We start from the raw sequence: 22,754 nt of genomic DNA on the forward strand, positions 1-22,754 counted from the left end.
AACCAAATGTTGTAATCAGTGACATCCTATCTGACGTCACCAGTTAAGTAATTGGAGATGCCAGTGAAGATCTCATTAATGATTTTGACGATAATGCCATTTGACATTTTCTTGCTCTGTCATCATTAATAACATCTGCAATAGATCACCATTGGGAAGCTTCGTTTGTTATTGTTTATAGCTTTATGTTAATGGTCAGTTATGTGTTATTTTAACCCCAAAATATTTTTTTTATGTATTGAATTACATAAATTGTGTTATTTCTTTTCCAGCGCGAAGTACTGCAGTTCGCTCCGAGTTTGAAAGGCACAAAGCCTGGTTATGCTTCTTATACCTTCAACTAATTAGCAAAAATGAGCAAAACTTGTTATTATTGACATCCTATGTATTTTAACCCCTTCACCGTGGCGGCTATTCCGCCGCAGTGCTAAGGGGGTGGGGCGGCCGCGCGGCGGGCGCATGCTGGTGACGGAACCGCTCAGTCACCAGCCGCGGTTGCGCTGTGCTCATGACGGAGCAGTTCTGTCACGGCCCCGCCCGCTCAATAGAACGTTCAGCACAGGCGCGGAATCCGCGCCCCGCAGGCGTTCCGAGCGGGCCGTGAAGGAACCGCTCCATCATCAGCACAGCGCGACCACGGCTGATGACGGAGTGGTTCCGTCACCAGCAGGGGAGGGGTTAAAATAAATTGCCTTTTGAAAGTTCATGGGGGCATATTATCAAAAATTATCGCTCGAGATCTGGTATTTAGTGCCCTTGATTTACGTTCAGTCGAACCTTGGGTAGGCAGGCCCTGAGTACTGGCGTCTACGGAAATGTATATTGCACTGTTGTGTTCTCTGAATCGTAAGTCTTAACGCCAGAGTCCCATGAATGGTTCTTTCATCTGTATATCCTGATTTCTTGGCCTGTCCCCCGTGTCCTATTGTTCATATTGTATGGCACCTGATCCGCTCACTTAAATAATATAAAATGAAACCTTTATTATCTCCTGTAATATATCAATGTGTCCTAGTACTAGATCCATTCTGAATTGCTGCCGTGCCTCAGGGTTGTCGGCTGAGGAGCTGTGTTAAATTCTGATAAATCAGGTTTCACTTCTGTTTAGCGGCCGGCCCCCGTGGTTGTAGGCTCATACTTGTACCTTATGAATGCTGCAATAAAGGTTTAAAAAAAAAATAATAATAATTATCGCTGGTTTAGCGGCAGAAAACTGCTGCTAAAGCGGCGATAATGGGCTTGATAATATGCCCTTGAGAATTCCAATAGAAGCCCATGTTCTGGTGTGAACATGGGCTTCTATTGGAATTCTCCGGGGCATATTATCAAGCCCATTATCGCCACTTTAGATGCAGTTTTCTGCCTCTAAACCAGCGATAATTTTAACGCCCTCCTTCATAATATGCCCCTAAGTTCTGTGCAGAATTCTTTGTTTATTTGCCAACCCGAGACCATGAATTCTTGTTGTGAAAACTATTAGCGTGATTCACAGTTATTCTGCTGTGAGTGGGTCTGGCTCACTTTTGTAAATCTAATTTACTCCTGAGTTACTGCTTGCATTCGGGCATAAACCAGGAGTGCTGCAAGAGTAAGTTATGGCAAATCTTTATAAAACAGGGCCATTTTAAATAGTATTTTTTTCATATATAGTGGACATGAATGTAGTGGCACTTGATCATTTAAATTTAGTTTTTTTTGTGCAAGAATTATGTATAAACATACGGTGCATTTACAGGATGCAGGTCCGTCCCTTTATAAGGGCGCTTCAGTTTTGTGCAACCTAATGTAGTAACCTCCGACCCTTACCCTGGATAAAATGATGACAGTAGTAGTTAATAAACATAAGAAAACACATTTCAAAACAGGCCATCGAGTGAACCAGGTCTAAAAAGCATTCTTCAAAACAATAACACCTTGACACTTGTTCCACTGCGTTCAAATTCACCTTGAACAATAGCCAAGGTCAGACATTGAGAAATTGTTGAGGAGAAACAGCTGAACCGTTGCTGGGGCGTATTTACTCAGGCAATTTCATAACCTTCCGACAGTGCATGTCTGCTGGGGAGGACTCTGCTTGGAATGTAAATAAAGAGGCTTTGATGAATTTTCCGAGGCTGCCGGGTGAAGCTTCAAGGTGTCTGTGCGAGTTGCTGCAACCACCGCTGGCTGGCAGTTAGCAATCTCCTGGCACCACGTGAATACACCAATGTTTGTTTTCTCTTAGTTGTCTAGTGGCAGTTTTATTTGTGCTTAGCTGTGGTGTACTTCCTCGAATATGTTGCACAAATGCAGTTACCCACCATTTATCAATTGTACAGTGTGAAGAACATACAAGAACAAGGGGCTAGGGGGCATATTATCAAGAAAAGGCGTTACATTATCGCCACTTCTATCGGCAGGAAACTGCCGCTAAAGCGGCGATAATGGGCTTGATAATATGCTCTATGGAATTCCAATCGAAGCCCATGTTACATGTCTTTACATCTAACATGGGCTTCGATTGGAATTCATAGAGCATATTATCAAGCCCATTATTGCCGCTTTATCGGCAGTTTCCTGTTGATAAAAGCGGCGATAATGTAAGGCCCTTTCTTGATAATATGGCCCTAAATGTACAAAGCCGTTGGGTGGTCGCAAGCCTTACGGGGGCATATTATCAAGCCTGTGCGCTAAAATTATCGCCGCTTTATCGGCCGAAAACGGCCGATAAAGCGGCGATAATGGGCTTGATAATATGCTCTATGGAATTCCAATCGAAGCACATGTTAGATGTGAAGACATCTAACATGGGCTTCGATTGGAATTCCACAGAGCATATTATCAAGCCCATTATCGCCGCTTTATCGGCCGTTTTCGGCCGATAAAGCGGCAATAATTTTAGCGCACAGGCTTGATAATATGCCCCACGATTCGTAAAATCACCGGGGTTGGCGCTACAAAATGGCTGTTTGCTATCTACTAACCCTTACAAATTACAATGTTGAAGGTGAAAGTGCTAGTCAATGTCTGGAAAAGAGACTATGAAAGCACACTCTTCCAACATCAAGCGTGGTGATCAGTTGAAGGCGCATTGGCAACTGCAAGGCTGTAATGCCTATGGAAAGTCTACACCTTCATCTGTTGATGTTCATGTCTATTGTTTACTGGGTCTTTACATTGTCATGTTGTCTGCATGCTATAAATGCATGCACAAAGTGTGTGTTAGAGCACATGGTCAAGATAACGATTGTCAGGATTTGTTACATTTTTCTAAATACATGTGTTACATGCAGTGGGATCACAGTTTGAGCTAAAGAGCTAAATAATGAGAGAGCATGTGTAGCATTGAAAAGGCTGTCCATGTCACCATGCTTATCTGAGTACCACTCAGTTTTGCAGCTTCTTCATGGGACTTCATGGCCCATGTTTTCTTGACTCATGTCAAGCAACGATTGTAGACAGTGTGAACAAGAGGTTTTGGTGAGTGTGATTGTACCATACAAACATTTCAGTGTTAGGCCATGCATAAACAATATACACTTCTAAATAATGACCCTCACATGACCAGCAAATAGGCATCCTTGCCACACTGATCAGTCATCAACTGTTGCCCTATTAATCAGTCCTACATTCCTGGGGGCCATCATGTGTGAACGTCTGTGTGTCTGTATGAGTAAATAAAGGCATTCCATGTACAATGGTGACTTTATTTATGTAGAACTCTAATGTGAGTGGGTACTTGACAATGTGAGTATTCATCACAGTGACTACTGCAATAATGACATAGTGTGCAATTATGTGCATTAATGGTGCATATATGCACACATGAGGCTTCTTCTTTCTCACTATTCATTTTCTGTGGTTAACTAGGAAATAAGACAGAGACCTTCAGGACCAGGGCTGAAGAAGACGAAGGGCTGTGGCCAATCTGCAGGCACAACAGTCCACTGCCACCTCTGAGGAGAAAAGGGAGGACAACAACAGGGTGAGTGCACCTGCTGGGAGAGTGACGATGTCACATGCAAAGAGACTCCGAGAGTAGGTGATAGAAATGGACACTACATTTGAGAAGGAATTAGACACTGGGGCTTCTCCTGGACAGGACGAAACACCTATAACTGGGCTGGAAGCCACCCCCCACCACCAGTGACGAGGCTACCACAACACTGGAGCATACAGCTGCATTAGCTATCACCACTCCTCCTACTGGGGGTGCCAGCCAGAAACAAAAGTCACTGAAATGTGCCCTGAATTCCTGTGAGCCCTTTCAAATCCCCTTCACCTCCCCCTTTGTTTGTCACCCTGTCTGATTTTCAGAAACCCAGAAGCTTGCTAGTCAACTGGTGAACTCTAGGGGTATTGCAGAGCTGGTGGAAGCAGTCAGGACCCACCTAGACTCAGATGAAAAGTAAAATCGAGGTGTTCAGCAGTGGAGTGGTGTGGTTCACTGGTTAGAGGCAGCAGACCCGGAAGCAGAGGTCGGCCCGGGACCAGGGTTCGATTCCCGACGCGGCAGGGTCTTGGGCCATGGTCAGCGGACTCGATAATTCTTGCCTCGGTGCCTACTCCAACCATGGGTCCCACTCAGCAACTCTGGGCAATAGCTTGCTTAATCTCTACTAACGGCCCCATCGCCGGGGATGCTTGTCTTCACCTTGGAGATGCCCGGGAGGGACCATCTCACAGGGAAAGCCAGTATGGGTTCCCCAGCGGTATACAGTGCCGGGACGCCCCTTTGCTGGGGCAGCTGTGCGCTTTACAAGTATACGACATTTAACATCTATCCTTCTGGCCATTGGCCATTTCTACACGTAGCCAAAGCCACTCCTCTCCACCAACGTCCTTTCTGTGCCTCAGTACATCTTCCACCTTTGCCCTCTCAAACTTTCCCAGTGTATAATAATCCTCATGGGTCCTACCCCACCACTTGCAATGCCTATGCTGAAGGAGTTGCACTCAAACCGGGGCAGCAGTAAATAGACTTTGGCAAGATCTAGGCTATTGTAAGTGGTGTTCAGTCTGTCAGGTTGGCAGACTACCTTACATTTGCCATCCTGATGGACTACTTTTTATTTATTATCTGTACAATTAATTAAAATCATTGCAGTAAAAACCAGTTGACAAGACTAAAATTAGTAAAAACTTCAGATTATGTTTGGAAGATGTGCCACCCCCCCTCCTCCCGACGCCCGCTCGCCATGGCACTTCAGTTGGAGTCCATAAGATTGCGCAGTCTTGATTGGGCGAATGAAGAGGGGCAAGCGCCTCAGTGCTTGCTGGGGGCCTGGCTGCCTTCTTCCCCTGGATTTGCAGTGATCGATTCCAAGGTTTGATTGTATTTATTGTAAGCATGGGCGAATTTTGCGAATCTCGCGTTCGCGAATTTTGAGGATTTGCGAACTCGCAATCCGCAAAATCCGCGAATTCCCGCGAATTTGCAGATTTTTTTTTTTATGTTCGCACGGGTTTCTGCAAGTTCGCGAGGGTTTTGTACAATTTCGCAAATTGCGAAATTGTACAAAACGCGTGCGAACTTGCCGAAACCCGTGCGAACACAATGTGCCCAGTAGGGTATGTGCCTCGTCTTGTGTGAATAAAAGGTCAGAGAAAGATCAGTTCAGCAGATGAAGAGAAAGAAGCTCCTGGTCACAGGAACAGCACGGGTATTGCGCTCGTGAAAGTCAAGGATGCAAAGCCTATCCAGCCTCACAGCTGATTTTTCACGGTAGATTTGGGAAGAAGGCACACCTGTCCAGCCTCGACGACACTCACGATTGTTTTTGGGCTAATGAATGAGTCACTGAATTTGAGCATCAACTAGTTTGAGCGTCCATGTGTGTGTTACTATGCAATCGTCCCGAAGGGCGCAGGGGTCCCTTGAGTGAGCTGTGAGCTGTAACTATTTTACAATGGCGCCAGCAAGCTGCCAGCGCCGTTGTAAAATAGTTACAAAGTTAGCTTACACAGGAAGCACTTAGATAAAATAAAGCAGCACCTGCTTCGTTTTATCTAGTGGTTCCTGTGCAAGCTAACTTTGTAACTATTTTACAACGGCGCTGGCAGCTTGCTGGCGCCATTGTAAAATAGTTGCATGAGTGGGGGTTCAACTTTTGAACCCGTTACGCTCGCGGATTTTTTTTGCGGATTTTGCGGGAAATCCGCAAAATTCGCGGATTTCCCAAAAATCCGCAAAATCTGCGAGCGTCACGGATTTCCCGCTCACACTTAATTGGCAGCCTTTAAAGTGATCCTAATCTGTTGCGTGAATTCCCCCAGTCTTGCTAGTGTCATCGTAATTGCTGAGGAAAAGCACAGGGCTGACGTTTCACTGCGAGAGTTTATACTGTTGGTGATAAAAATTGGGCGCAGGAGTCGCCGGCGTTCGTTGTTGAGGTTGGGACAACAGCATAGGATTTGGAACCAGGATTTCCTCCTGTAGGAGCACAGTCTACCATTTGTAGTTTCCCCACTGTGGGCCCATGTAGGGTTAAAATCGGCAATTCCTAGTGTGCTTAGTCTCATAAAAAGAATTTTACTTCAGGCTGGTGGTCTAAGGGCCTCGCTTAGGTTGGGGTGTGCTTTGTCTACCATGTAAGAGTTGTTCACCGGATCTAAAAGGGAGATGGAGCAGAGAGATTTGTAGTTGAGATCAAAAGATATTTCGCGCGCTTGTCTGTTTATGGCTTTTTTCCTAGCGTTCAGTGGAATTTTCAGATGCGGGATGCTCTCTTCCTCGATCTTCAGCATGGGGAAAGCTTTGCCAAGGCTGGTGTGCCAGACCAAGCGAGGTTCCTCGAAGATGGATCTCAATTGTTGCCTTAGAGAATTTGCTGGGGCCCTTAAAATCCTTAGATATAGCTTTATGATCTTCCCCTGGCACATCAGGTCTGGCATCGCCAAGCCCAGCTCCAATCTTACCCTTGAGTTACTCGCCGACCTCGGAATGAGGAGCACATATTTGTATGCTTTGGTTTGGGCTGTGTTGAGGAGGGCGTCCTGTGAGCGAGGGAAGGCCATAGCTAATATCTGGCAGCGATTTCGCTTTTAAAACGGTCAACATTGGTCCGGCCGAAGGGCTTATCAGGTGTTGGCTCAGTTGCTTTAGCAGGTGTGTGACCTTATTGTTCTTATATGACTGTTGTTTCAGAAGGACGTGCGCCTTGGCCCGATCAGTAAGCAAAAAGCCCTAGGTAATTATATGACGCCACTGTGTTAATTTGCAGGTTTTCCATTTGCCACTGTGCTTTCTTTTTCATATGATAGCTCCCAAAGATGACAACCTTTGGGGAGCCTCTTCTTACTGCCTGGGAGACCTTCGTGGGACACCGCCAATAACTTTCCGCTTTCCCTCAACGACTGGCCGCACCCGCTTCGCGGGTGCCGCTGCGCGGTCAGAGTCACCGCCTGGACATTCTGCCCCGGGTCCTGGAGTGTGCGTGGGACGAGAGGAGCTTTGACCAGCACAGGAGAGCAGCGCTGCAGGGACTCGCTTCCCCAGGAGTCCCTGCCTGACCTTTGACAGCAGGTCAGCGCCCCCTGTTAGCCCCGCCCCCCGGACGGCACACACCTTCAAAAACTGCTTTTGATCCCTGGTGCAAGTGGGAGCCTCTTCTTACTGCCTGGGAGACCTTCGTGGGACACCGCCAATAACTTTCCGCTTTCCCTCAACGACTGGCCGCACCCGCTTCGCGGGTGCCGCTGCGTGGTCAGAGTCACCGCCTGGACATTCTGCCCCGGGTCCTGGAGTGTGCGTGGGACGAGAGGAGCTTTGACCAGCACAGGAGAGCAGCGCTGCAGGGACTCGCTTCCCCAGGAGTCCCTGCCTGACCTTTGACAGCAGGTCAGCGCCCCCTGTTAGCCCCGCCCCCCGGACGGCACACACCTTCAAAAACTGCTTTTGATCCCTGGTGCAAGTGGGAGCCTCTTCTTACTGCCTGGGAGACCTTCGTGGGACACCGCCAATAACTTTCCGCTTTCCCTCAACGACTGCCCGCACCCGCTTCGCGGGTGCCGCTGCGCGGTCAGAGTCACCGCCTGGACATTCTGCCCCGGGTCCTGGAGTGTGCGTGGGACTAGAGGAGCTTTGACCAGCACAGGAGAGCAGCGCTGCAGGGACTCGCTTCCCCAGGAGTCCCTGCCTGACCTTTGACAGCAGGTCAGCGCCCCCTGTTAGCCCCGCCCACCGGACGGCACACACCTTCAAAAACTGCTTTTGATCCCTGGTGCAAGTGGGAGCCTCTTCTTACTGCCTGGGAGACCTTCGTGGGACACCGCCAATAACTTTCCGCTTTCCCTCAACGACTGGCCGCACCCGCTTTGCTGGTGCCGCTGCGCGGTCAGAGTCACCGCCTGGACATTCTGCCCCGGGTCCTGGAGTGTGCGTGGGACGAGAGGAGCTTTGACCAGCACAGGAGAGCAGCGCTGCAGGGACTCGCTTCCCCAGGAGTCCCTGCCTGACCTTTGACAGCAGGTCAGCGCCCCCTGTTAGCCCCGCCCCCCGGACGGCACACACCTTCAAAAACTGCTTTTGATCCCTGGTGCAAGTGGGAGCCTCTTCTTACTGCCTGGGAGACCTTCGTGGGACACCGCCAATAACTTTCCGCTTTCCCTCAACGACTGGCCGCACCCGCTTCGCGGGTGCCGCTGCGCGGTCAGAGTCACCGCCTGGACATTCTGCCCCGGGTCCTGGAGTGTGCGTGGGACGAGAGGAGCTTTGACCAGCACAGGAGAGCAGCGCTGCAGGGACTCGCTTCCCCAGGAGTCCCTGCCTGACCTTTGACAGCAGGTCAGCGCCCCCTGTTAGCCCCGCCCCCTGGCCGCCGTGATCTCCCATTTAATCAAGTCAGGAACTCGCTGCGCGAGAGCGCGCGGGAGCGCCGGGCTAAGCCCGGGCAAAGGGCGGGCCCTCTGTGGCCCTCCGGGGCCTGAGGAGGCCGGGACGGGCCACCCCCCTTGGCCTTCAAAGAGGAGGTAAAGCCTCTGTTTTACCACTCCACTGTCTATCGCCTTTGGCTTGATACTGTAATCCACACCTACAAGGGAATAGTTATATAACATATCCCCCTGGCTGAACTTATGCCCTAAGATACAAGACGGGCATGCAATTGTCAATGTGGTACGGATGAACGTATAGTACAGTTGTCTGTTTTTTCTTTTATATTGCTCAGCTTAAACACACCCCTACTAGCATGGATCCCCCTTCTAGTATAGCGCCTAATCTCTCCTGGCTAGACGACTTAAACAATATATGTAATATCAGGTATACTCTTGTTACATCACCCAATTTGGTAACTAACGTCAGCCCACTAGTCCGCAGCGTTAGTTCACAGGGGTTTCTACCGACACCCATAAAAGTAATTGCAAAAAATACAACTCCTGTTAAGGTCACATCTGGCAATAGGAAACACGATGGGGTTGGAGAAAGTGGGTCCCAACCCAAAACATCAAAACTGCAGAGTGCGTCATCAGATATAAATCCGCCCGTTAACACGGCTCTGTTAACTCCAGAGCTGGGCAAAAACCCAGATGATCCAGCATCCTCCCCCCATTTGGCTTTACTGACCATGATTGAACAGTTGATTAAAACTATTATCCATCCCCTGATCGATAAAATTAACATCTTGGGGGATAGACTGACGGGGATTGAGGAAACTGTTAAACTCAACATGGCATGCACTGTAACATCTAAGTGTTCACCCCAGGATGGTCTTCCTAAATCGCCCAAACAAACTATACATAACACAGCTCCCGTAACACAAGTAACAGTCTCCACCACTTTGTGCCCACTTGTCGGTTCTGAAACTGGGATGGTGCAGTGAGCTAAAAAACGGTGTTGGATCTAGCCCTGATCTCTTGACTGGGTGAGAGCTTTCTGCTTAATTCAGAGACTCTGTCCCTCACCACCCCTTGTTGTAAATACACTTGTCCCTAAAGCACCACCCTTAGCTGCCACAGAACGTAATGTTGAGCCTAGATTAAAAAGTACTAAGAGTCCTCGTATTAATCTTCCCCCAGAGGCCGCTCCATTCGTGTCCATCTTATCGGGGGTTCCTCCTCTAAAATATGGAAAATCGGAGCGAACCACCGATCTGCTAAATAAAGTCAAGTTCTGGCTATCGAAAAATAGACCCCTACCCCATAACCTTGATGGCAGGATAGTCAGCGCGAGGAGAGTGGGATGGCTGGGTCCCCTTCGTAAAGATATCTGTGGGGACCTGGTTCTAATCAGATTTAGGAGCAGACATGTTGTCCCATATCTCCAATCTTGGCAGCCCCAAGAAGGTGATGGTCCTATATCAACTTGGGACCTTCTTGACTTCTACCCAAGTGAATCATATACCCCCCTCCGGAAACAAACCGCCGATCATAACACTAAGCTGGGTTACAGATTCTGCCCATCAAATGAGCGCAGCTTCCCCTTTTTTAACTTTTTTCCACAAAGCCTTTTTAACTATAGCAACCTACCACAATGTAACCCTTTCACACCATATAACAACTGCCAATATTAGGCTGGTGCATACCGTGTAAATTACTCAGACAATAATAACTGGTTTAGCTAATTCTACCTAACCTATTGAGATTATGTTGCTCTTAAAAATGTATGTTGTCTTTTAAATTATGACTGTACTTTTTTTACTGTATGCTTTTATGGTTTGAAACATAATCGAATAAAGCTTAATGAATTGACAACCTTTGTCTTCCCCTGGTTAACTGTCAAGTTATTATCATTATTAAAACGATTCAGTGAATTTAGGGCTCTTTGTAGGCCCACCTTCTTGTGATCCATTATGGCAGTATCATCTGCCTATTCTAACACCGGCAGCCTCACGCTTCCTAGCCTTGGTGTACTAGGCTGGCTGTTTTCAGGGCGACCCCCAAGTCCGCAATATACAAGTTGAAAAGGATGGGTGCCAACACACATCCTTGTTTCAGCCCATTGGTCATTGTTATTTTGGGGGACACTGTGCCGGCACTTGTTTAGACCCACACCCAAGTGTCCTCGTATAGCGATCTAATTGCCTTTAAGATGTTTGGTGGAATGCCCCAGTTTTCTAGTTTCAACCATAGTTATCTGCATACAACTTTGTCAAAGGCTGTGCTGTAGTCGAAGAAGCAGCAGAACAGTGGAGGCTATGTCTTCTCTCCTGCCTGGGCTGAAAGGTGCGCTCGTGCCAGTACATTATCCATGGTCGATGACTGTGACCTGAAGCCGGTTTGGTGGAAGGGAATGATGCTTTTATCCTCCACCCAAGTCTCCAGATCCTTCAATAGGAGGCGGGCATAGGCCTTGACTTCAAGATCACGCAGGGTGGTGAGCCTATAATGTGATGGCTTCAGACAGTCCCCTTTTTTAAAAATAGGGAGCAATATACAGCCTCCCCAGGAATCAGGGGGTTTAGAGATCGAAAAAGTGTTGTTGTAAAGAGGGGTTAATATTGTTGTCCAAAAGTCGGCAGCCTTTTTGAAGACCTGTGCTGGTATCCCATTGGGCCCAGGGACCCTATTGTTCTTTGTCTGGTCTGCACCTCAGCCTGGGCTTTCTGGCTTGTGGGGGTGATGCCAGGAGTTGTTACTCCTGGTTTTGAACTGGAATGTTGAGGTTGTCCTGCCCCGAGGTTTGTCTCTTCAGGACTGGCTTTGTGTGAACGGACAATTGAATATAACTGCTTCAAGTGGGTCAGCTAGTCTTGCTCTGCTACTCCGTTTTCTCTTAGGACTCCTCTGCTGCTCAGCTGATTTATATGTCTCCATAATCCAGTTGGATTCTTCTGCTTAAGCAAGGAGAAGACTATGAGCCATTCCCTCTCTATGTGTTTTTTTTTGTGTTCCCACAGTTTCTTCCTTAGGACTGCCCTCAGTGATGCAACTGATGGACTCTCTGTTTGTCTGCCTCCTTTTTTTATTATGAGAGCCTGGTGCAGGAGCCATTTACTTTCACATATGTCTTTGGTTAGGCAAGTTCTTCCACCCAGTTGGTTGCACTTTGAACCTGGGGGCTTGTGGTTGGTGGTGACCGATCTTCACTTGTAGATCTTCTACAGTGTTCTCCCAGTTCGTTATGGGTGAGATCAACGTTGATGATCTCCCTTCCTGGTTCTGATCCAACCAGATTTGGAGCTTCTTGACTATCTTATCCGACCATTTGATCCTTCTCAGGACACTGTATTTTTTCGTCCCCTCTTGACTCTCCAATGATTTGGAGAATGGTGGCTGACGGTACTTCAAGCGGAAACACTGCACTTAATGGCCTGTGGTCGCTTTCTGTCCTTTCCACAACAACAAAGTCTTCCAGACTACCTGCCATTGCTTCACTGACCATGATGTATTCGATTCTGGAGAAGACCCGGAACGTCGGTTGGGGACGCCAGGCCTTCCAGCATGCTTCTTTCCATGCGTGGCTTGTGGTCAGCTTGTGATTAGCGAGGAGGTCGTAAAGGGGAGGAGCCTGGCCCAGACCAGAGCTTTATCAAGATCCTTCAGGTTGAAGTCTCCAGCTAGGATAACTTGATGTGATTTGTATTAATTTAAAAAGTCATCTAAATTGCATTACAGTGCCTCCATCTGGTCTTTCATAGTGGTCTGCGCCGGGTTGATATACCAGTTTATTATCAGAAGGCGCAATGGATGAGTTCAGATTAATATCTGTTGCAGTGAGGGTACTTGCATGCTTTATCAAAAGTGATTGACCACCAGGCGGACGGCCAAAGAGATTCCTTTTTGTTGCTGGCACATAATGTTTGTGGTACCCCACCAATGGGGTGCTAAACAGTGCCCAAGTCTCTTGAAAGCAGAGTATATCTCCAGTTTCCAGGAACTGCTTTAAGTTTTTCTTTTCACTGATTTTACTGATCCCTGTAATGTTCCATGAGATTATGGTTAATTGCTACTTAGTTGGTGTTCCTCCCCAGGCCTCTCTGCTGCCAGGCCTGATGTCACAGCTGTTAGGAATGCTGTTGCCATCTTCTTGAGATTCTGTGCAGGTCCGGTTCAAGGGGAGTTACGCAGATGAGCCGATGTTTGTTTCTGCATGAAATCCTGATGCCCATTGGGTCCTTGGAGCCCATCCGTCTTCTGCCAAGGGATCCAGAGCTGTCTGTTCCGTGCAGGACTGACCAGAGGCCCTTGCCCCCATTATCTGGTGCTAAGATATGTGGATATTTTGGGAGCGACAGAGGCTAACCATCAATGCTCCACTCGGCAAGTTGTGTAGAGTTATTCAGGACAGCTAGTTGTATTTCCTTTTGTTTCAGGTCCACCACTGTTGAGTCGCTGTGCGTGTCCCCCTTGATGCTCAGGAATCTCACCCATTCTAGATCCTTGGTTTGAATCTGGTCATGGGTGGCGAGGTGTTTGAAAAGGTGAAGTATGTTGCTCTGGTTCAGATTGTCATGCTGGCCCATGCTTTAAAATCTCGGTGTTAGTGCTACCTCATTGGCAATTGTTGGAAGGCCCGGAGTTTGGGCAGCTTTTCCCCTTCATAGGGCGTTCTTTACTGTGATTGATCCAGGGCTTGTACCTCCTTGCATGCTTATGACAGGTCCTACTTGAGACCTGTATCTCCGGCCTTGATTGCTCCTTGTTCCGGACAGGTGCACGGGGCTTAGCCGGAGTGCATTAGAGCCACAAGGCTGAGGCGGCGTTGTGGCTGTCCCTAACTGGAAGGTTTTATGACAGGTGCAGGGCTTATTTCCACAATTGTTTCGCTGCCTATGAGCTGGCCTGAGCTTGCTGGCGGCTTTTGGCCCTTCGTGATGGTGTTGCCTGATAAAGTTGGCTGCTGATAAAGGTCCTTCTTGCCCCAGTTTATGGCAATGAAGATTGGATAGGGCTGGCAAGCTTTGGCATCCCCTTGTGGGGGTAGGTCGTCAGTCTTCCATACCCGTGATTGTCTTTCTCTTAACTTTGTTCTTGCGGGTCGGTTGCCAGGACGTCACTGCCCCTGCTTCCCCCACTGTTGGGGCTTTGTGTGCCTTGGGCTACATTGGATCTGTGGGCTAAATTCTCGATCCTTTGTTCCACTATTTGGCCTGGTCCGACCGTTGTCTTCGGGCCAGATAGGGCTCCTTCTATCTGTCTCGCTGCCTGAGGAGGACTGTTAACCATCGGCCTATCGACCGTGTTGCTCGAAGTCGGCGTCTCGCTGCTTCCTTTGGCTATCCTGATGGACTACTGTTCCCTAAATTTAGAGATCACCAACAGCTCATTGGTGATCTTTGTATATTGAAGAACAGCATCATAATGGTTCCTATCCAGATTCAAAATGTGGATGCAGTTGGTTTTGACAGGCATCAACCAAATTGTAGCAATTTTGTTTTGTTTTGTTTTTCAAAAGCAAATTCTCAAAATGGAAGTTATCATTGAAAAACAAAAAAACGTAATGGCACCTCACCTAGGGAGTTTTTTTTCCCTGGGTGGGGAGTTCAATATTTGTTTTTGTATTTGTTTTTGCCAGGTCAACAGAAAAAAGGAACCTAACATCATCCACCCTAATTGGGGCAGTTGGTGGATTGCCCTTCTTCCGAAGACCCTTACTCTGTGAGAAGAAGTCACCGTTGGTTGTCAATGGAAAGCTGATGAGCTTCCTGACCATAAATGGGACAGGCGGACCATTATTTTGGCAACAGAGCTTTTGTGACGGAGTACCCTATCTGCCAATCTACAATTAACCCCCTTTGTCAGGGATGGGGAAATGACATTTTTATTTATTTGGAGATTTGAAGATTTTAAGGGCATTTCAAATGTACTTTTGGACATTTTTTGGGCTTTTGATTTGGCTTTTTCGATCATTTGTTTCCTTTTCATTACACTCCCTTTTCTCCTTGGATCTTGCTGTAACTGTGTAAAGAGTTTGCGGGATTCCCTGAGGATGAATGTATGTGTTGTAACCTAAGGGCAGGGCCACTGGAATTATGTGGCAGGGAAGGGCCAGATTATGTGGCAGGCTTCAGTAAATTATGCAGCAAGAAAACCCTAATTATGCGACATAATGTGGCACATGTTGTGGTAGTATTACTACATTGCTTTGTCATTTGTACACTTGTTAACACTGTCTGTACATTGGTTGCAAAACATTTGTACCAGTTTAACACCCAAATGTAGCAATAAGCCATGGAAAGGTAACCAGTCAACCTTTGGAAAGGGCTTTCCACTGCACACGAACATGTCATTAAGTTTTAGTAATTTTTGAGTTGTTTGAGCTAGAATGTTTTGTGTTAAAATCGTCAGATAATGCAGCAGCTGATGGATTGTACAGCAAATGCAGCAAATCTATAAGTATTTTTAAAAACGTGTTGCAGTCACAAACTTGCATATTTCTAGTGGTCCAGCCTAGGGGTAATTGCCAACACTATCAGGGCCGGACTGGTCATAGCAGGCACCGGGCGATTCCCCGGTAGGCCGCTAGGGTGGGGGGCGATTTTGGGCCCCTGGAGGGCTGTTTTTGTTACCGGGGGTCAGCAATATTGCCCCCCGGTAACAAAATCGGTCAAAACCGGCCCTTGTAAACTGCTCGGCTGCACTCCCCCTTACCATAGTGGGGGGCAGCTGAGCTGGTTTGCCAGGGCCGGTTTCTGATCCCAGTCCGGCCCTGAACACTATCAAGATTCTGAAACCCATTCCAAGACATTTTTTCATATGCACCGACCTTCATGTCTAGGCACACATGATATGACACACATATCATTTAGTGTAATTTGTTTTTGTTTAAAAGTGGTATAAACATTTGCATTTGTACACATATTGTGTGTTGTTATGGTTGAGCCCAAAAGTAGTGGTGTGTTGTGTGAGAATTGGACAGTGACAGGAGATGAAGTAATCATAGTGATGTTGGCTGCTATCCACACCCAGGGCAGAGTCATCCACTTCCCTGCTACCTAACAAAGAGCTAATACTGGGTCGAACATCCGGTTGTGTATTGGAGACAGGTGGGTTAGGGAGAGTGGTGGGATCTGCAGGTGGTTTTTGACTCACAGTTGCCTGAGGCATCTGATGTTATCTGACAGCTTTAGACAGGTTTGTGAGAGAGGGCCTATATGAGCTGCATGACCACATCATGACTCCTTGCACCCTACTCCCTTGGCACCCAGAAATGTTTGCTGGGCAACTTCCTGATGTCATGGAGGCATTTGTCAATCTTCTCCAATACCTGGGGCTGTCTCTCCATGAACCTTGGGCAGTCCTCCATGTGAGTGGAAATGTTATGCTTGGCCCTTTCCATTTTACAAATCTTGCACTGTACAGAGGACTGTTGTTCAAATAACTCTGCTTTACTTACTGCCTATTGTGCTGGCTGGCATGTAGGGCTACATTGGACTTCCACTTCTGTCTATCTTGGGCAAGTTTCTGTACAGTGCCCCAACTGTGGTTCAGGGTCTTCATTTCTGTTTCCACAATTCGCCCCATGTGTTCTCTGGTCTGCCTCTCTAACGTTTCCCTTCTGGGTTCCACTTGAGAGCTGTTCTTTTGATGGAGTCTTGTTCTCTTCTGATGGTGTGCCCTGTCCATCGCCATCTTTTTTACATAATGATGTTGTCCATACTCTCTTTCTTGAAATATGGTGAGCATTTCCTAGTTGGAGATGGTTCCTGGCCAGAAAATGCGCAAGATTATGCTCAGGCTACTGGTGTGGAAGGGTGACACTTTGTTAATGTTGCTTTTCGTCATCCTACAACATTCTGATCCATACAAGAGTGTGGACAGACTTCAGCTCTAGTAATGTCTCAGTTTGGTGTTGGTGCTAAACTGAGATAACCCCCCACATGGTTTAGCAACTTGAAGGTATTCCTGGCCCTGTTCAGTCAGCTCTTGATGTCACTACCTGCCCTTCCATTATGTCTAATAGTACTACTTAGGCACATGAACTCTTCGGTCATGGGCCAAGTCTCCTCCATCCACCTTGATTGGTGAAGGGTGTGTATTTTTTTTCCTGCATATACTGGTGTGTGTGAGAGAGCAAGCGTAGGTCATCTTTGTAGTCAAAGTCCTCCAGTGTAGAGAATAAGATCCATCTCACACCTCAGCCTGGTCTTCTGTTGTGCATCATATCAGTCAGTCATTGACTAAGTTGAAGACAACGCTTACATCAAGCATCCCTGTCTCACACAGTCTTGACTTTGAAGCTATTTGCAATGTCTCCCACCTTGCAGGAACAGTTAGCATAGAAGCTCTTGGTGTTCGGCATGGCTTCAAGCTCAGGGTGCATCTGTTGGTAGAATATGTCTTTGAGTCTTTCTTCTGCGTCATTTGTAGGAGCATAGCACTGGGTAATTGTGGTGTTTATATGTTTGCATTTTAACCTGGCTGTCATGAGACTCCTGTTGACTGGCTTCTAATCAATCAATCAGGTATTTCTCTTCTCCCTTGATCAGAATGATGGCTACTCCTTTGTGATGTTGGTTATCGTCCTTTTCTAAGTAAAGTACAGTCTCTCTTGTGGTGTTTCTTATTCTTCCAGATCTGGTCCATCTTCTTTGACTGACCCCCATGATATGTAGAATGTAGTGCCTCATCTCAGAAGTTACCTGAGCCAGCTTTCATGTGTCATCTGTAAGTTCCAGAATCCAATTCTGATCTTGCACTTGGCACTCAGAATTTCCATCATCTTGCCAGTAGTTTCCTCACTGCGTTGACTACTGTCAATCATGCCAGCCTCACACATAGACTCTGTGAGTCCCTCGTGATTTAGTGGTTCTTGCTGTTTCTATAACAAATGGTTTATATGGGACAAGGCTGCTACCCTTGTAGCCCCAGTCCCCAACATGAAGGACCAATGGATCATGCTTCGCCTGGTCTCTACCATTTGACCTGGCTTGCTTGGGCTACCCTGCCAGGAACTAAGCTCCCACTGGTATATCTCTCAGGCCATGGAGACATGCACAGCCCATAACCACTTCAAGGTGGCAATCCTCAAAGGTCATTCTGCCGCCCAGAGGGCAACTCTTGCCCATGTCAACTCTGGCCTGCATTTGTGGCTATCCAACACAGCCAACCTGTTCTCCTCCATTTTGAGGCTTGACACCTGGGGGTTTGTGGGGTATAAATTGCTCAATGGCAGAGATGTCTTCCTGCACCTGGAGTTTCCTCTCTGTGAGAACGTGGAGATAAAATTGGTGTTGCACATGGGTGGGTAGAGCATGGAAGGCAACCAAGGTAGTGGTAGGCTGAGTGGTGAGTGGAGATGAGTCTGGCATAGCAAGGACTTGCATCTGTAGCCTGTTTTCTGTGGCGTGGGAACTTGCAGTCATGAAGACTGCCCTGTGAGGTAGACTGATGGCTAGCAGTGGTCTTTGAGGTATCACCCTGCTTGGTGCTTACAATTTCTTTTTTTCTGCAGTGCTGGAGGCTGCAGAGATGACAGCTTGTAGATGCAATGGTTTCTGTCCCTGGATTACATGCTGTCTAAAGTGGAATTTATTTTGTTTAACAATATTTCTTATGGGGTGTGCTTTAAAGAACATACCTCCATAGTTATTTATGGGAGTGTGTAAGAGAACATGTGAGTGGCCGTGTGTGATGCGTGACTTACTCCAAGGCTCACCTGAATTACATTGCAAACTGTTTGGCTGTAGTTACATTATAAGTGCAGTTTGTGAATAGCAGTGGGCTTACTCAGTTGCATGTCCCTCGCCAATCCCTCCATAAACCCCTCCTACCCGTCTCTAAGCTCCTCCTTACACCTCCCTAATCCCCTCATGTTTAGTAAACATTCCCTATTTTCTAGCAACTGCCGAGGTTCCACTCACACTTATTACTAAAATGTACACCAACATGTGAAGAGACCTTCTCAAGTGAGGCAGACTACTGCATAGAAAAGATAGGAGAAGCAGAGGTGTCTACTGGCATTTTTGTGAAGAGCGTTTCCTGGTTTATTTGTTTTTTAAAGTTTTATATAGCGCAAACTTGACCTGAAGGTATTAGGTATCAGAGTGCTTTATATGAGCACCAGTTGCATTACACAAGGGCACATTCATTTTGGTTAGGCACGGGGGATTAAGTGATTTACCCAGAATCACAGGATGTTGAGCATCGTTGCCGAGACTCAAACCTGGTTCTCCAGATTTGAGGTTGACCGCCCTAGCTGCTATGCCACATCCTCTTCTCAATAGTATGTGAGTATGTGAGTACTACTAGTACTACAAAATGCTTTTTGTGAATAGTGTTGTTTGTAGTTAAGTTAACCTCGAGACTCAGAGGTTGGGCAGGTGCTGAGAGGGACGTTCTTTTTCGTTCCTGTGTGAGATTACGTACACGGTGCAGGCAATTGCCCGTGATGATAAATGGAGGCAAAGCAACCAGAGCCTATAGAGTGGTTTCCAGAAAGCATAATTCGCTATCCCAATGGTGCATGCTTTAGAACCACAGTAACACCTGTACCATAAAGGTTAAAGTTACTGATAGTCAATGGACTATAATTGAACCTGCATGTTCCTCAAGCAACACCTTAACAAACATGAACAGGAAAGGCATATAAGCATATCAATGATTTAAGAAGGAAGCAGAGAGCACACAGGCTAGCAACAAAACACCCATCACCAACAAAGAGCAAACCAAAAAGCATTGTAATGTATTTGCTAAAACTTCCTCAGACTTTTCTAATACTGCACACTTAAAAGGAGAAGAAATGGCTGTCTTGAATTACTACCCAAAAGTTAATCTCAGAACACCATATCATTCACAGCAGTCAAGAAAAAGTGACTAAACGTTTGCCCAGAATTAAGCAGACACCCAATCACCCAGATCCGCCTCCCCCCTCCCCCCCCCCCCCCCCCCATTTACATTGTTTAATAACCTGCATGGGCAGTTCTCTTAATACTTCCTGGAAGAGGATATGTACGTCTTCAAAATGTTACCGCTGTAAGCTACCATGAAGCTGCTCTATCTATATACCTCAATTACTCCAAGCACACCACATACACATATCCTGTTCTCGATAATCAACAAAGCTCCTGTTCAGATCAATTTTCCTTTTACCCTATCTGCAAGAATTAAACAGATTTACTTAAAAATCCAACATACAGACCGAATGCTCCTCCCTGGCACACAAAAGAGCTTAATTAAAGCATAAGGAAAATAAGAGCACGGGGGAAAAACAGAGTGAAAAACAAAAATAAAATGATGTGCCCCAAGACCTAAAATTGCAAAGAAAACTTCACAGAGACCTTAACCTGCAAACTGAAGGAAAGTACCCGATCGATAAAGCTTTTCATCGTGTAATATCCCTTTTCCAGATGGAAAAACACTACGCTATCATTTAGCGTTACGTTGTTTAAACACAGGGACCTCTTTAGTCTGTTTGTGTTCTATACAAACTATGCAGGTAAATGTATCCATACTTTGCACTGGATTTGTGTCCCAAAAATGACTCAAACCCAGCACCAAGGCCCAGATATAGGTAAATCTGATTTACCGACTCTAGAATACCAAATTTTACAGATTCCGTATTGTAGATTCGGTAAATCAGACGTGGGTAAAAATTCAGTAATTTTTACCGAATCTGTATGATTCGGTAATTACCGAATCAATATTTACCGATTCGGCAAATGCCATTGATTCCTATGGGCCTACAGGCCCATAGAAATCAATGTCAATTACCGAATTGGTAAATACCGATTCGGTAAAATTACCGATTTTGCAAGGGTGACAGGGTGTCACTTTGACACCCTGTTGCACCCTTGATTTTGCCTTGTGTGCCATGTGACACACATACATGCCCTTAGGGCATGTCTGTGTGCCACATGGCACAGGTGTACATGCACAGATGTGCATGTACACTGGAATTCGTTATTTACCATGTAATAGTATTACATGGTAAATAACAAATCGGTAATGGCCTGTGGCACTGTTTTCAGTGCCACCTACATCTGTATTTACCGATTCGGTAAATTTACTGATTCGGTACTTTACAGAATCGGTAAATTTACCCAATCGGTAAATATGCCTATTCTGTAAATTAAGCCTACCTACATGTCAGATCCCAAATACCGGTCGGTAACGGCCGAAATCGGCCGTTACCGACCGGTAATTGGCAACCTACATCGGACCCTAAGTCTTGTGTTGGGATTTATTTTCCAACGCAGATCCTGATTTGGACTGGAAAGCTGCCTATAGTAATGCAAATTATCATTATATCCTATTTTTTACTTGCATGGGCATTCCCATGCAGCCAATTATGGGGTTTGATGCAAAACCCTATTTACTGTAGTAGAGGACTTTGAGCCGAAGACTTTTACCACCTCGAGAAAGGAACATGGGGGCATATTATCAAGGGGGTTTATCTCCGCTTTTTTGGCTTTAAAAGCCAAGAAAGCGGAGATAAAATTATCTCCCTATTACCTAGCTGTCGCTAACACCAGTTAGCGACAGCTAGTAGGAGATAGCGACCATCTTGGGCCCCACTTTGCATGTCAGTGATATTTATCACTAATGACATGCAAAGTGGGCCTGCCAAGATGTTAGCGACTGGAAACAGTCGCTAACATTGCTATCTCCTATTACCAACTTATAGAGATATTCGCGCTAAGCGTGAATATCTCCAAAAGCTAACACCTGCCCCTGAGCAGTTCTTAGCCATGTTATCCAAAGGGAGGTGGATAACATGGCTAAGAGCATTAGCTCGGTAATGCATGAATATCGCTGACTTTTCAGCGATATTCATGCATTGCGTCCGATTTTTATCGCATTTGCGATAAACCTTGGTAATACCAATGTTAATCTGCGGTAAAAATCGCCGCAGCTCAGCGGTAAATTTTTGTCTCTAACCAAGCAATAGCGATAATTATCGCTATTGCTTGGTAATATGCCCCTCGGTTTGAGAAAAGTTTTCTTTTCTCAGAACGTTTTAACCTGTGCATCTGTGCTGCTCTTTACCCCATAGATACAAAGTGGGGGAACATATTAAACTATTTCAAAGAATAATTTTTGTACTGCAAAGGATCCTTCCAGTACAAAACCTATGCTGCACTATTGTTCAAGGATGTTTGTGTCGGCACAAGGCAGCCAAAAGTGCTCCTGCACAGGGCGAGAGAAAAACAGTGCCATATCTCATTAGTTATTGTGCTGTGTCCTCTCTTCCTGTGATGCCACGGATTGCGGCAACTTTGGTTGCTATGCTGAATCAAATTTTATTGTCTTTATTTATTCAATAAAGCTTTTCAAACTTAAAAAAAAAAATTGAGTTAATTACCCAGTCTGTCTTTTTTGGGCACATTCAGGGCTATGTATTTGCACAAGCTTTGCATTAAGATCAAATTTTTGTCTGATGCTTTTCTGTGTGTTTGGTATATCCTATGGTGATAAACTGGATGCAGTGCATCTGGGAAAAAGCTACATGCTGGTTTGCAGTACTTGTCTTTTTGGTTGATATATGAATATCAAAAAGTAGTAAACTTTGTGATTGGGCCCGACTTTTGGCAGATTTTTAACACATTTTCGATCATATTTCTTTCTAAGCTCCCTCACACAGGAACACATTCCTGCCATATATTCAAGGGCTTTCTTTGGGGTCAGCTGCCCACAGGTGATAAATCTTGGGCAGTGCATCTGGGAAAATGTGTAAGCAACTGAAACTGAAATTCTAGCTATGGGGACCTATTTTCACCTAGAAGCCATCACCCCTGGCTGAATTAAAACATGGCACAACCATAAGCCTTCAACATTTACACATCTTAAGGTTCCCAATATTGGGCACCAGAGCGTCCTCCCTACAAGTGGCTGGACACTAGAATGCATTGAACTTAACATTTATCAGAGTTTTTAGCTCCTAGTATTTTTACAACCAT

The sequence above is a fragment of the Lissotriton vulgaris genome, chromosome 4_1 (genome assembly GCF_964263255.1).
Source record: "Lissotriton vulgaris chromosome 4_1, aLisVul1.2, whole genome shotgun sequence".
NCBI classification, from domain to species: domain Eukaryota; kingdom Metazoa; phylum Chordata; class Amphibia; order Caudata; family Salamandridae; genus Lissotriton; species Lissotriton vulgaris.